The sequence below is a fragment of the Thalassophryne amazonica genome, chromosome 10, assembly GCF_902500255.1.
Source record: "Thalassophryne amazonica chromosome 10, fThaAma1.1, whole genome shotgun sequence".
NCBI classification, from domain to species: domain Eukaryota; kingdom Metazoa; phylum Chordata; class Actinopteri; order Batrachoidiformes; family Batrachoididae; genus Thalassophryne; species Thalassophryne amazonica.
In genome coordinates, this window is record NC_047112.1 from 89,022,678 (window position 1) to 89,034,726 (window position 12,049).

Genomic DNA, 12,049 nt, shown 5'->3' on the forward strand with positions numbered 1-12,049 from the left:
GTTATTTTTTTTAACCTCCGTGTTCCTAAAATACTCAAGTGACCCAAAACAGCTAATGTTTGAATTTCATTAAATGATATTTAATAGCTGATGAATGACGTTAAACAATCCAAAGTACACCAAAATAGAGGCGGGCGGATCGATCCTAATATCGATAATATCGATACCAATGCTGGTATTGATATTGAACGATCCTCATGTAAAAAGATCGATAATCTTTTTTCTCTCCTGCACGCACTGACTGCTGCGCACGCAGATTCATCAAAGTCTACTCGCTGTCTGTAAGAGCAGCACTGCGCTGTCACACAACACATAGCAGCGCACCCCTCTACTTCAGGAGATTTTATTTTGTGTTGAGTGATATCTTTTAAACAAAAATGTTGATTGTGATAATGTATTTTGTTGTCACGTACAATGTTTGGCGAAATTCTATCCTAGGTCTTTTGGATCCTTTGGATCTATGAAGCTTAAATATGAAAAAGTATCGGTATTGATATCGGCGATACTGGGCCTGTATTTACTTGGTATTGGATCAATCCCAAAATTCCCGGTATCGCCCACCTCTACACCAAAATAACTTCTATGCGATCCAAGAATGTTTGATTGATTGATTGATTGATTGATTGATTGATTGCTGTTTATTTGACAATACAATATACAGTATAGCACACAAAAGCAGCCTAGAATGGCACTTATTTCCATAAGATGAACAGCAGGCAGAAACAATAGTTCATTGATCAGAAAATTAGACTACAATAAAAAATATAAAACAATAAAATATAACATTTAAATATAAACAATAATTCATTAACAGGAAGTTACAGTTAAATTATAAAGCTAAAATGCATTTTAAAAATATAAAAAAATAATAATATACATATATATTGACTAGCACTAATTAGATTACTGAATATATAGTCTTTCGCTAGTTTTTGAATATTCATTTTGATGGGGGCCTTTTAATTGACAATGGGAGACTATTCCACAAAAGTGGCAGTGTGCAGGAATATACACCAAAACTGTTCACTCAAGGTACAACAAACTAAGAATGAAATTACATTTTAGGTATTCTCGAGCAGAGTTTTTATTGATACTATACATACATGACAGTTTCAGCTGTTCAACCATTATTCTAACTGGCAACAATCCAACTGACGGAAATTCATTTAAATCAATATGTGTTCTTGGAGAAACACTAAGCTGAGCCTAATGATTTTTTGTTCTGGGTATCCTGAAGTCGTGCCTTATTTATTTTAGTCAAACTACTACACTATGAAGTGCAAGCACAATCAAAGTGATATTGATCAAAGCTGACACTAGTATTTCTTTGTTTTCAAATTCAAATTATGGAAAAAGAATTTCAGTTTATGAATTCTTTTAAAAACCATGTTATTCACAATTACATTACCTGAGAGGTACTGATCCAAAGCCACATCTAAATATGGTTCATGTTCTTTGGATCCATTGCCAGCTGCATTGCACTGCACATGGAACTTATTAACTCTTTCCAGTTTTCATTTTGAGCTGAACAATAGTAATTCAGTTTTCATGAGATGTATACAGAATTTGCTACCAGTCATATACTCACAAACTGATGCCAGTTCTGTACTTAACTTTGTCACTACATTGCCTGACATCAACAGGACTGAGTCATCAGCATCGAGTAACAACTCACGAGTTACAGTTGTAGACATGTCGTTTATATGACAAGAAATTAAAGATTCAAAGTCCAAGGATTCTTTATTGTCATTCCAATTATACAAAACATGAAATAACAAAATTGTGTACTCAGGTCTCAGCGGTGCTAATGATCATTAATAATAAATAGAAAATCAGCATCATGACCTAGAGCAATCCCCAACTAGTAAAAATCAAATAAATACAATAATAGAAGGGTGGCATGGTGGCTTAGTAGTCAGCACTGTTTCCTCACAGCAAGAAGGTCTTGGAATTGCCTGGTTGCTTAAGCGTGTGGTTGGCATGTTCTCCCCATGTTCTAAAAACATGCAGGTTAGGTGAATTGGTGACTCTAATTTGTGAATGTATTTGTCTGTCTATATGTGGCCCTAGGATTGGTGTCCAGTCCAGCATGCACCCCAACTCATCACCTATGACTACTGGGATAGGCTCAAGTAAAGGGACTCTATAGCTACAACACCCCCTCATCCCCCAGCGTCCCCACCCATGACACCTGAATGGAGTAAAGGGAGTACAGAAAATGAATGTATGAATGAATAATAATAGAAGGTCCAATAAAAGCACATAAGATACATTAAAAAGTCATAAGAGCCTATAAAAACTAAAAGCAACACAGCAAAAGTAAATGGGCTTATACATATATAATCTCTCTCTCTCTCTCTCTCTCATATATATATATATATATATATATATATATATATACACACAAGGGCTGTCCGTAAAGTATAGGTCCTTTTTATTTTTTCAAAAACTATATGGATTTCATTCATATGTTTTTACGTCAGACATGCTTGAACCCTCGTGCGCATGCGTGAGTTTTTCCACGCCTGTCGGTGACGTCATTCGCCTGTGAGCACTCCTTGTGGGAGGAGTCGTCCAGCCCCTCGTCGGAATTCCTTTGTCTGAGAAGTTGCTGAGAGACTGGCGCTTTGTTTGATCAAAATTTTTTCTAAACCTGTGAGACACATCGAAGTGGACATGGTTCGAAAAATTAAGCTGGTTTTCAGTGAAAATTTTAACAGCTGATGAGAGATTTTGAGGTGATTCTGTCACTTTAAGGACTTTTCACAGTGCGAGACGTCGCGCAGCGCTCTCAGGCAGCGTCATCAGCCTGTTCAAGCTGAAAACCTCCACATTTCAGGCTTTATTGATCCAGGACGTCGTGAGAGAACAGAGACGTTTCAGAAGAAGTCGGTTTCAGCATTTTATCCGGATATTCCACTGTTAAAGGAGATTTTTTTAATGAAAGACGTGCGGACGGGTCCGCGCGTCAGGACGCAGCCGACGTGGCGCGGCGGCACAGGAAAAACCTCCGTGTTGATAACCATTTGTTAAAATCCCGTTGGCTTTTGATGGCTTTCAGTGGAGTGAGTATATGAGAAATTGTTTATCAGCTGGAGATGTTCCAACTTGTCCTCAAGGCTTCCAACAGAGGTGTTTTTCCTGTGGCGGAGCGTCGCGGCGGCTGCGAGCCGACGCTGCAATCCGCCCGCACGTCTTTCATTAAAAAAAATCTCCTTTAACAGTGGAATATCCGGATAAAATGCTGAAACCGACTTCTTCTGAAACTTCTCTGTTCTCTCACGACGTCCTGGATCAACAGAGCCTGAAATGTGGAGGTTTTAAGCTTGAAACAGGCTGATGACGCCGCCTGAGAACGCTGAGCGACGTCTCGCACCGTGAAAAGTCCTTAAAGTGACAGAATCACCTCAAAATCTCTCATCAGCTGTTAAAATTTTCACTGAAGACCAGCTTAATTTTTCGAACCGTGTCCACTTCGATGTGTCTCACAGGTTTAGAAAAAATTATGATCAAACAAAGCGCCAGTCTCTCAGCAACTTCTCAGACAAAGGAATTCCGACGAGGGGCTGGACGACTCCTCCCACAAGGAGTGTTCACAGGCGAATGACGTCACCGACAGGTGTGGAAAAACTCACGCATGCGCACGAGGGTTCAAGCATGTCTGACGTAAAAACATATGAATGAAATCCATATAGTTTTTGAAAAAAATAAAAAGGACCTATACTTTACGGACAGACCTCGTGTATATATATATATATATATATATATATATATATATATATATATATATATATATAATCTCCATCCATCCATTTTCTTCCGCTTTATCCGGAGTCGGGTCGTGGGGGCAGCAGCTCAAGCAAAGCCGCCCAGACCTCCCGATCCACACACACCTCCCCCAGCTCCTCCGCTGCAGATGCTGCACCGATCCGTCTATCGATCTCATGCTCCATCCGTCCCTCACTCATGAACAAGACCCCGAGATACTTAAACTCCTCCACTTGAGGCAAGGACACTCCACCAATCTGAAGAGGGCAAAGCACCTTTTTCCGGTCGAGTACCATGGCCTCGGATTTGGAGGTGCTGATTTTCATCCCGGACGCTTCACACTCGGCTGCAAACCGCCCCATGCATATTTAAAAATAAAGTGGTCCAAGTATGGAACCTTGAGGTACACCACGTGTAATATTCCTTTCATTTGAGAAGGTATCATTTATGTCCACAATTTGTTTTCTGTCAGCATCATTTAAATATGATCTAAACCAATCAGCTGACATTGACTAAGCTCCAAGGCCTTGATCCAGCTTGTTCAGCAATACAATATAATCAACAGTATCAAAAGCCTTCTGCAGGTCTAACAAAAACCCAGTGGAGTTCATAAGTTATTATACTGAAGAATAATACAGAACTTGCAATTAAATACATCTCTTAAATATAATTACATATTAATTACATATTTCGCTTTTGCATTTTTATTATACAGTGGAACCATCTTCAGGACATGTTTATGATTCCAGTCAAAGGAACAGATATCAGCACTATATATGATGAAAAGAGCAGGCAAATTGTCTACCCCTGTCGCTTTCGCCACACATCTGCTTTTCAGTATTTTGTGAACCTCTGCACTGGTAACAGAGGACACCACAAAATGATCTGGAGTTACATTTAGGTTACTATAACAACGCTTTAGAAAAGCCAGTCTGTGAAGTGAAACGAGCGCACCCTCTCTGTGTTTTGCTAGTACTTTCCAACGCGGTCAGCTGATAGGTTACGTCATTCAAAACAAACACGACCCCCTCCCCTCCCTCCATAGACCGTGAAGTCCGTGAAGATGCGCGACGGGTGGGGCTCGTCACCAGTCTCAACAAGAACATAAAGGCTGTCTGTGTCCGCTCACTTCGGCCGTCACGCTTTTCTCCTCAGAGGAGGTCATCTTTTTTTTTTTACGGATCCGTTTCGGGTTTGCTGTATCAAGCTTCAGCGAGACGTGTTTTTCCCTCTTCAAAATATTTAGGTAGGCGTCTTTGTAAACTTGTTTCTTGACAAATTACAAACGGGTTTCATGGCAAATAATGAGGTATTTTTTTTCGCGTTATTATACAAGAAGATTTAGCGCAGGTTAAGCTAGTTGGCCACAGTAAAAACAGCATTAGCATTAAATGTTACCAAACCTGGACTAGTAAAACATAGATTAACACGTCTTTGCCTAATCAGGGTTGTTGTTTTTTATTTTGTTTATTAGTTTTTTGGTATTCTGTTGAGCGAATTAATAAGAAGTCAGGAGAACTTACTCAAAAATGGCCTCTTGTTAGGAGGAATTGAAAAATTAAATGGTTAATTTTTTTATGGATGAGCTGCTGAACACAAAACTGGTTTCCTTTTTAACGAATCTGCAGCAGTGGCGTATCCAGATTATTGTGGTGGTGCTGGTGGGGTATCTGTGCAGCAGTAATGTTTGTTTAAATTTTACTTCCCTGATGGGAGGCTGAGCAGCCCATATGTACAACCCCTGGCAAAAATTATGGAATCACCGGCCTCGGAGGATGTTCATTCAGTTGTTTAATTTTGTACAAAAAAAGCAGATCACAGACATGACACAAAACTAAAGTCATTTCAAATGGCAACTTTCTGGCTTTAAGAAACACTATAAGAAATCAAGAAAAAAAGATTGTGGCAGTCAGTAACGGTTACTTTTTTAGACCAAGCAGAGGAAAAAAATATGGAATCACTCAATTCTGAGGAAAAAATTATGGAATCACCCTGTAAATTTTCATCCCCAAAACTAACACCTGCATCATATCAGATCTGCTCGTTAGTCTGCATCTAAAAAGGAGTGATCACACCTTGGAGAGCTGTTGCACCAAGTGGACTGACATGAATCATGGCTCCAACACGAGAGATGTCAATTGAAACAAAGGAGAGGATTATCAAACTCTTAAAAGAGGGTAAATCATCAGGCAATGTTGCAAAAGATGTTGGTTGTTCACAGCTGTGTCTAAACTCTGGACCAAATACAAACAACATGGGAAGGTTGTTAAAGGCAAACATATTGGTAGACCAAGGAAGACATCAAAGCGTCAAGACAGAAAACTTAAAGCAATATGTCTCAAAAATCGAAAAATGCACAACAAAACAAATGAGGAACGAATGGGAGGAAACTGGAGTCGACGTCTGTGACCGAACTGTAAGAAACCGCCTAAAGGAAATGGGATTTACATACAGAAAAGCTAAACGAAAGCCATCATTAACACCTAAACAGAAAAAAACAAGGTTACAATGGGCTAAGGAAAAGCAATCGTGGTCTGTGGATGACTGGATGAAAGTCATATTCAGTGATGAATCTCGAATCTGCATTGGGCAAGGTGATGATGCTGGAACTTTTGTTTGGTGCCATTCCAATGAGATTTATAAAGATGACTGCCTGAAGAGAACATGTAAATTTCCACAGTCATTGATGATATGGGGCTGCATGTCAGGTAAAGGCACTGGGGAGATGGCTGTCATTACATCATCAATAAATGCACAAGTTTATGTTGATATTTTGGACAATTGAAAGGATGTTTGGGGATGATTAAATCATTTTTCAAGATGATAATGCATCTTGCCATAGAGCAAAAACTGTGAAAACATTCCTTGCAAAAAGACACATAGGGTCAATGTCATGGCATAGGGTCAATGTCAACGAGCAGATCTGATTTGATGCAGGTGTTAGTTTGGGGGATGAAAATTTGCAGGGTGATTCCATAATTTATTCCTCAGAATTGAGTGATTCCATATTTTTTTCCTCTGCTTGGTCTAAAAGTAAACCGTTACTGACTGTCACAATCTTTTTTTCTTGATTTCTTATAGTGTTTCTTAAAGCCAGAAAGTTGCCATTTGAAATGACTTTAGTTTTGTGTCATGTCTGTGATCTGCTTTTTTTCTACAAAATTAAACAACTGAATGAACATCATCCGAGGCCAGTGATTCCATAATTTTTGCCAGGGGTTGTAGTCATCAAATGATGCTGATCCAGTTATGATGCTTTAGCTACTGGATACTGGATGCTCTTCTTGGTAGCAATGGCAAAAATTGAACATTTGAGAGCTTGATTGAAATGAAACTACAGAATAAGCCTTTTCACACTATGGCAATGTGCATGCGCGACCAGGTTGGTTCAAAGGTCAAGGGGTGTAAAAACATAAACGGCGGCTCGGTCGGTTAGTGACAGCGTCAGTCAAACAACTGTCTAAATCCCTAAAAAACATAATTTTACAGATGCTTATAAGAAGGCGTGAAATGCAACTGTTTTGCCAAGCCCTTACAATATAAATAATTACCTTTGAGATTATCCCAAATGCTTTCTTCACCCTATGAATCACACAAGAAAAGCTGCTGGTGAAAATTCCTCTGTGCTTCTGGAGTGATTAGAGGTGATTTTATCAGCAAATCTACGAGAACAAATGAATAATCCACTACCAAATAATTTTATATAATGCAGCGTCCAGCACACAGCATGGCAGTGGGTTGCATTGGGCCGGCGAATTGTGCGGCAGTGCCATTGAGTAATTCCGCTCTTATCGTCCAGCCAGCCAGACTCGAGTTCAGATATCAGGTTGGGAAATGATTTACCGTCGTCATCTTTTAAAAGGGCAATGTAATCTGTCGTCTTGCTCTGTTGTGATACAAACCAATGCATTTTATCCCTTTATTCATTGATTCAAATCACAGGCACATGTGCCTATAAGCCTAATAAATGACACAGAACATGCAGGGATACGGGCCAGGCAGTTACTTCATGATTATTTACTAGAGACACCATTCAACTGCCATTCACCAACAAGATCCATGATTAATTTTATTTTATTCTTCACAAATAATTTATTTCACACACTCATAAATACGAACATAGTGCACAAGACTTATAGAGATCCGCAAAGTGAAACAGTGATCAGCTGATTCTGTGTTTCCAAATAGACACTGCCTGGATTGGCAGTGGGTCGAGTTGGGAAAAACCTAAATTTTCAGTTTGTGTGCAGCAATAGCTTCAGTTTTTCTTCCTTGGACACCAATACCACATTTTCACAAAAATCTTTCAAGGAATCAACACTCCAAAGGGAAAAATTATCAAAAAATGGGCTTCCTTAGAAGGGTGGCTGGTGTCTGCCTTAGAGATAGGGTGAGAAGTTCGGTCATCCATGGGGAGCTCAGAGTAGAGCCACTGCTCCTTTGCATTGAAAGGAGCCAGCTGAGGTGGTTCGGGCATCTGGTAAGGATGCCTCTTGGGCGCCTTCCTAGGGAGGTGTTCCAGGCACGTCCACCTGGGAGGAGACTCAGGAGGAAGACCCAGGACTTGGTGGAGAGATTATATCTCCACACTGGCCTGGGAATGCCTTGGGATCCCCCAGTCAGATGTGGTCAGTGTGGCATGGGAGAGGGAAGTCTGGGGTCTCCTGTTAGAGCTGTTGCCCCGTGACCCTATCTCGGATAAGCTGTTGAAGATGAGTAAGTGATGACTGACACAGGATAGTTGCAGATAAAATGTTATTCAGCTTCACTGTTTACGTGATCCAAACTATGTAAATATCTGTGTTCCCCCCTGTGTGTATAACTGATGATATTGTACTCCTTACGCTGTCTAGCTGCCAGACTAATTACTGTGAAGTATGTTTTATATATGTTATCCCAGATGACGGCGCGTGCACACGCAGTGACACCTCTCTGTCCCAACCGGGCAGTGATTTGTTCATTTAAAAAGTGTTTGTCTGAAGGTTTTACGTGTTCGTCTACGTCGAAATACTAGTACAGCCGACAGACTCTGCTAGACATCTGCAAAAGCATGCTTTGCAATGTTTTGGACCACGCAACAGAGACTCTCAAGGAGCTTGGATTACTCCGCTGGCCTGAAATACACTCAACAAAAATATAAATGCAACACTTTTGGTTTTGCTCCCATTTTGTATGAGATGAACTCAAAGATCTAAAACTTTTTCCACATACACAATATCACCATTTCCCTCAAATATTGTTCACAAACCAGTCTAAATCTGTGATAGTGAGCACTTCTCCTTTGCTGAGATAATCCATCCCACCTCACAGGTGTGCCATACCAAGATGCTGATTAGACACCATGATTAGTGCACAGGTGTGCCTTAGACTGTCCACAATAAAAGGCCACTCTGAAAGGTGCAGTTTTGTTTTATTGGTGGGGGGGGGGGGGATACCAGTCAGTATCTGGTGTGACCACCATTTGCCTTCCATTCTCCATTCGCATAGAGTTGATCAGGTTGTCATTTGTGGCCTGTGGAATGTTGGTCCACTCCTCTTCAATGGCTGTGCGAAGTTGCTGGATATTGGCAGGAACTGGTACACGCTGTCGTATACGCCGGTCCAGAGCATCCAAAACATGCTCAATGGGTGACAAGTCCGGTGAGTATGCCGGCCATGCAAGAACTGGGACATTTTCAGCTTCCAAGAATTGTGTACAGATCCTTGCAACATGGGGCCGTGCATTATCCTGCTGCAACATGAGGTGATGTTCTTGGATGTATGGCACAACAATGGGCCTCAGGATCTCATCACGGTATGTCTGTGCATTCAAAATGCCATAAATAAAATGCACCTGTGTTCTTCGTCCATAACAGACGCCTGCCCATACCATAACCCCACTGCCACCATGGGCCACTCGATCCACAACATTGACATCAGAAAACCGCTCACCCACACAACGCCACACACGCTGTCTGCCATCTGCCCTGAAGAGAGTGAACCGGGATTCATCCGTGAAGAGAACACCTCTCCAACGTGCCAAACGCCAGCGAATGTGAGCATTTGCCCACTCAAGTCGGTTACGACGACGAACTGGTGTCAGGTCGAGACCCCAGTGAGGACGACGAGCATGCAGATGAGCTTCCCTGAGACAGTTTCTGACAGTTTGTACAGAAATTCTTTGGTTATGCAAACCGATTGTTTCAGCAGCTGTCTGAATGGCTGGTCTCAGACGATCTTGGAGGTGAACATGCTGGATGTGGAGGTCCTGGGCTGGTGTGGTTACACGTGGTCTGCGGTTGTGAGGCTGGTTGAATGTACTGCCAAATTCTCTGAAACGCCTTTGGAGATGGCTTATGGTAGAGAAATGAACATTCAGTACAGGAGCAACAGCTCTGGTTGACATTCCTGCTGTCAGCATGCCAATTGCATGCTCCCTCAAATCTTGCGACATCTGTGGCATTGTGCTGTGTGATAAAACTGCACCTTTCAGAGTGGCCTTTTATTGTGGACAGTCTAAGGCACACCTGTGCACTAATCATGGTGTCTAATCAGCATCTTGATATGGCACACCTGTGAGGTGGGATGGATTATCTCAGCAAAGGAGAAGTGCTCACTATAACAGATTTAGACTGGTTTGTGAACAATATTTGAGGGAAATGGTGATATTGTGTATGTGGAAAGTTTTAGATCTTTGAGTTCATCTCATACAAAATGGGAGCAAAACCAAAAGTGCTGCGTTTATATTTTTGTTGAGTGTAACACCGGACTCGCCTGCTACTCCTCCCCCGGAAAGAAGGTGCCAGAAGCATTGTGCGAGGAAGCAGAAGAGGGGCAAGCGCGGACGTGTCCGGGCCAGGCTAGCGGCTAACCCAACTCGTCCAGCCATACATCCATCCTCCTGGCTAATTTACGATCACTGGACAACAAAATGGATCACATACAACTGCTGAGGTCAGCGAATCAAATAGTGAGTAACTGCTGTGTGCTTGTACTGAAACATGGTTAAATGACAACATTCTGGACTCTCCTGTACAACTGGAGCAGTTAGCATGCTACTGAGCGGACAGGGCCCACGTAAACGGAGGAAAGACTCGCAGCGGAGGCGTGTGTGTTTACATTCATGATGAATGGTGCCGGGACACTGTTGTAGTATGCAAACACTGTTCACCACTGGTGGAAATTATGATCATAAAGTGCCGTCCTTTTTATCTGCCAAGGGAAATTACTGCGATTTTGCTAGCTGGAGAACATATCCCACCCACCAACAACAATAGAGATAGGAATGCAGCAGTTATTGAACTGTACCAGGCCGTCAGTGAACAACAGACAGCACACCCAGATGGTTTCACCATCCTCACCGGGGATTTTAATCATACTGATCTCGAGACTGTCCTTCCAAAACTATACCAGCATGTTGATTTCCCAACAAGGGGGGATAACATTTTGGACCTGGTTTACACTACTCACAAAGGAGCATACAGCGCCATCTCCTCCCCCACATTGGACTCTCTGATCACATCACTCTTAGGCCTGGGTCCCACAAATAATGAAAGATGAATAATGAGCCACACATGGGTGTGTCAGCGATTATTTGAAGAATCACCCACGTTTTCATCTACAGTAGTGTTCAGAATAATAGTAGTGCTATGTGACTAAAAAGATTAATCCAGGTTTTGAGTATATTTCTTGTTGTTACATGGGAAACAAGGTACCAGTAGATTCAGTAGATTCTCACAAATCTAACAAGACCAAGCATTCATGATATGCACACTCTTAAGGCTATGAAATTGGGCTATTAGTAAAAAAAGTAGAAAAGGGGGTGTTCACAATAATAGTAGCATCTGCTGTTGACGCTACAAACTCAAAACTATTATGTTCAAACTGTTTTGTTTCTGTTTGGGGGTCGTCTCACAAACTGTCTGCAGCCCTTGGACCCAAAAAAACAATTTTACTCTCATCAGTCCACAAAATATTCCTCCATTTCTCTTTAGGCCAGTTGATGTGTTATTTGGCAAATTGTAACCTCTTCTGCACATGTCTTTTATTTAACAGAGGGACTTTGCGGGGGATTCTTGCAAATAATTTAGCTTCACACAGGCGTCTTCTAACTGTCACAGCACTTACAGGTAACTCCAGACTGTCTTTGATCATCCTGGAGCTGATCAGTGGGTGAGCCTTTGCCATTCTGGTTATTCTTCTATCCATTTTGATGGTTGTTTTCCATTTTCTTCCACGCGTCTTTTTTTTTTTTGTTGTTGTTGTCCATTTTAAAGCATTGGAGATCATTGTAGATGAACAG

The 12,049-nt window shown here is 41.4% G+C and overlaps 1 protein-coding gene across 1 annotated transcript in view; it reads left to right on the forward strand.

The window, feature by feature from the left end:
- The first annotated feature begins 4,846 nt into the window (after nt 1-4,846).
- Nucleotides 4,847-12,049, forward strand: part of plekhb2 (pleckstrin homology domain containing, family B (evectins) member 2) — a 35,615-nt gene continuing 28,412 nt past the window's right edge. Inside the window, exon 1 of the mRNA XM_034180472.1 lies at nt 4,847-5,014. The gene's annotated coding sequence lies outside the window, so the exon portion shown is untranslated. The remainder of the gene's footprint in view (nt 5,015-12,049) is intronic.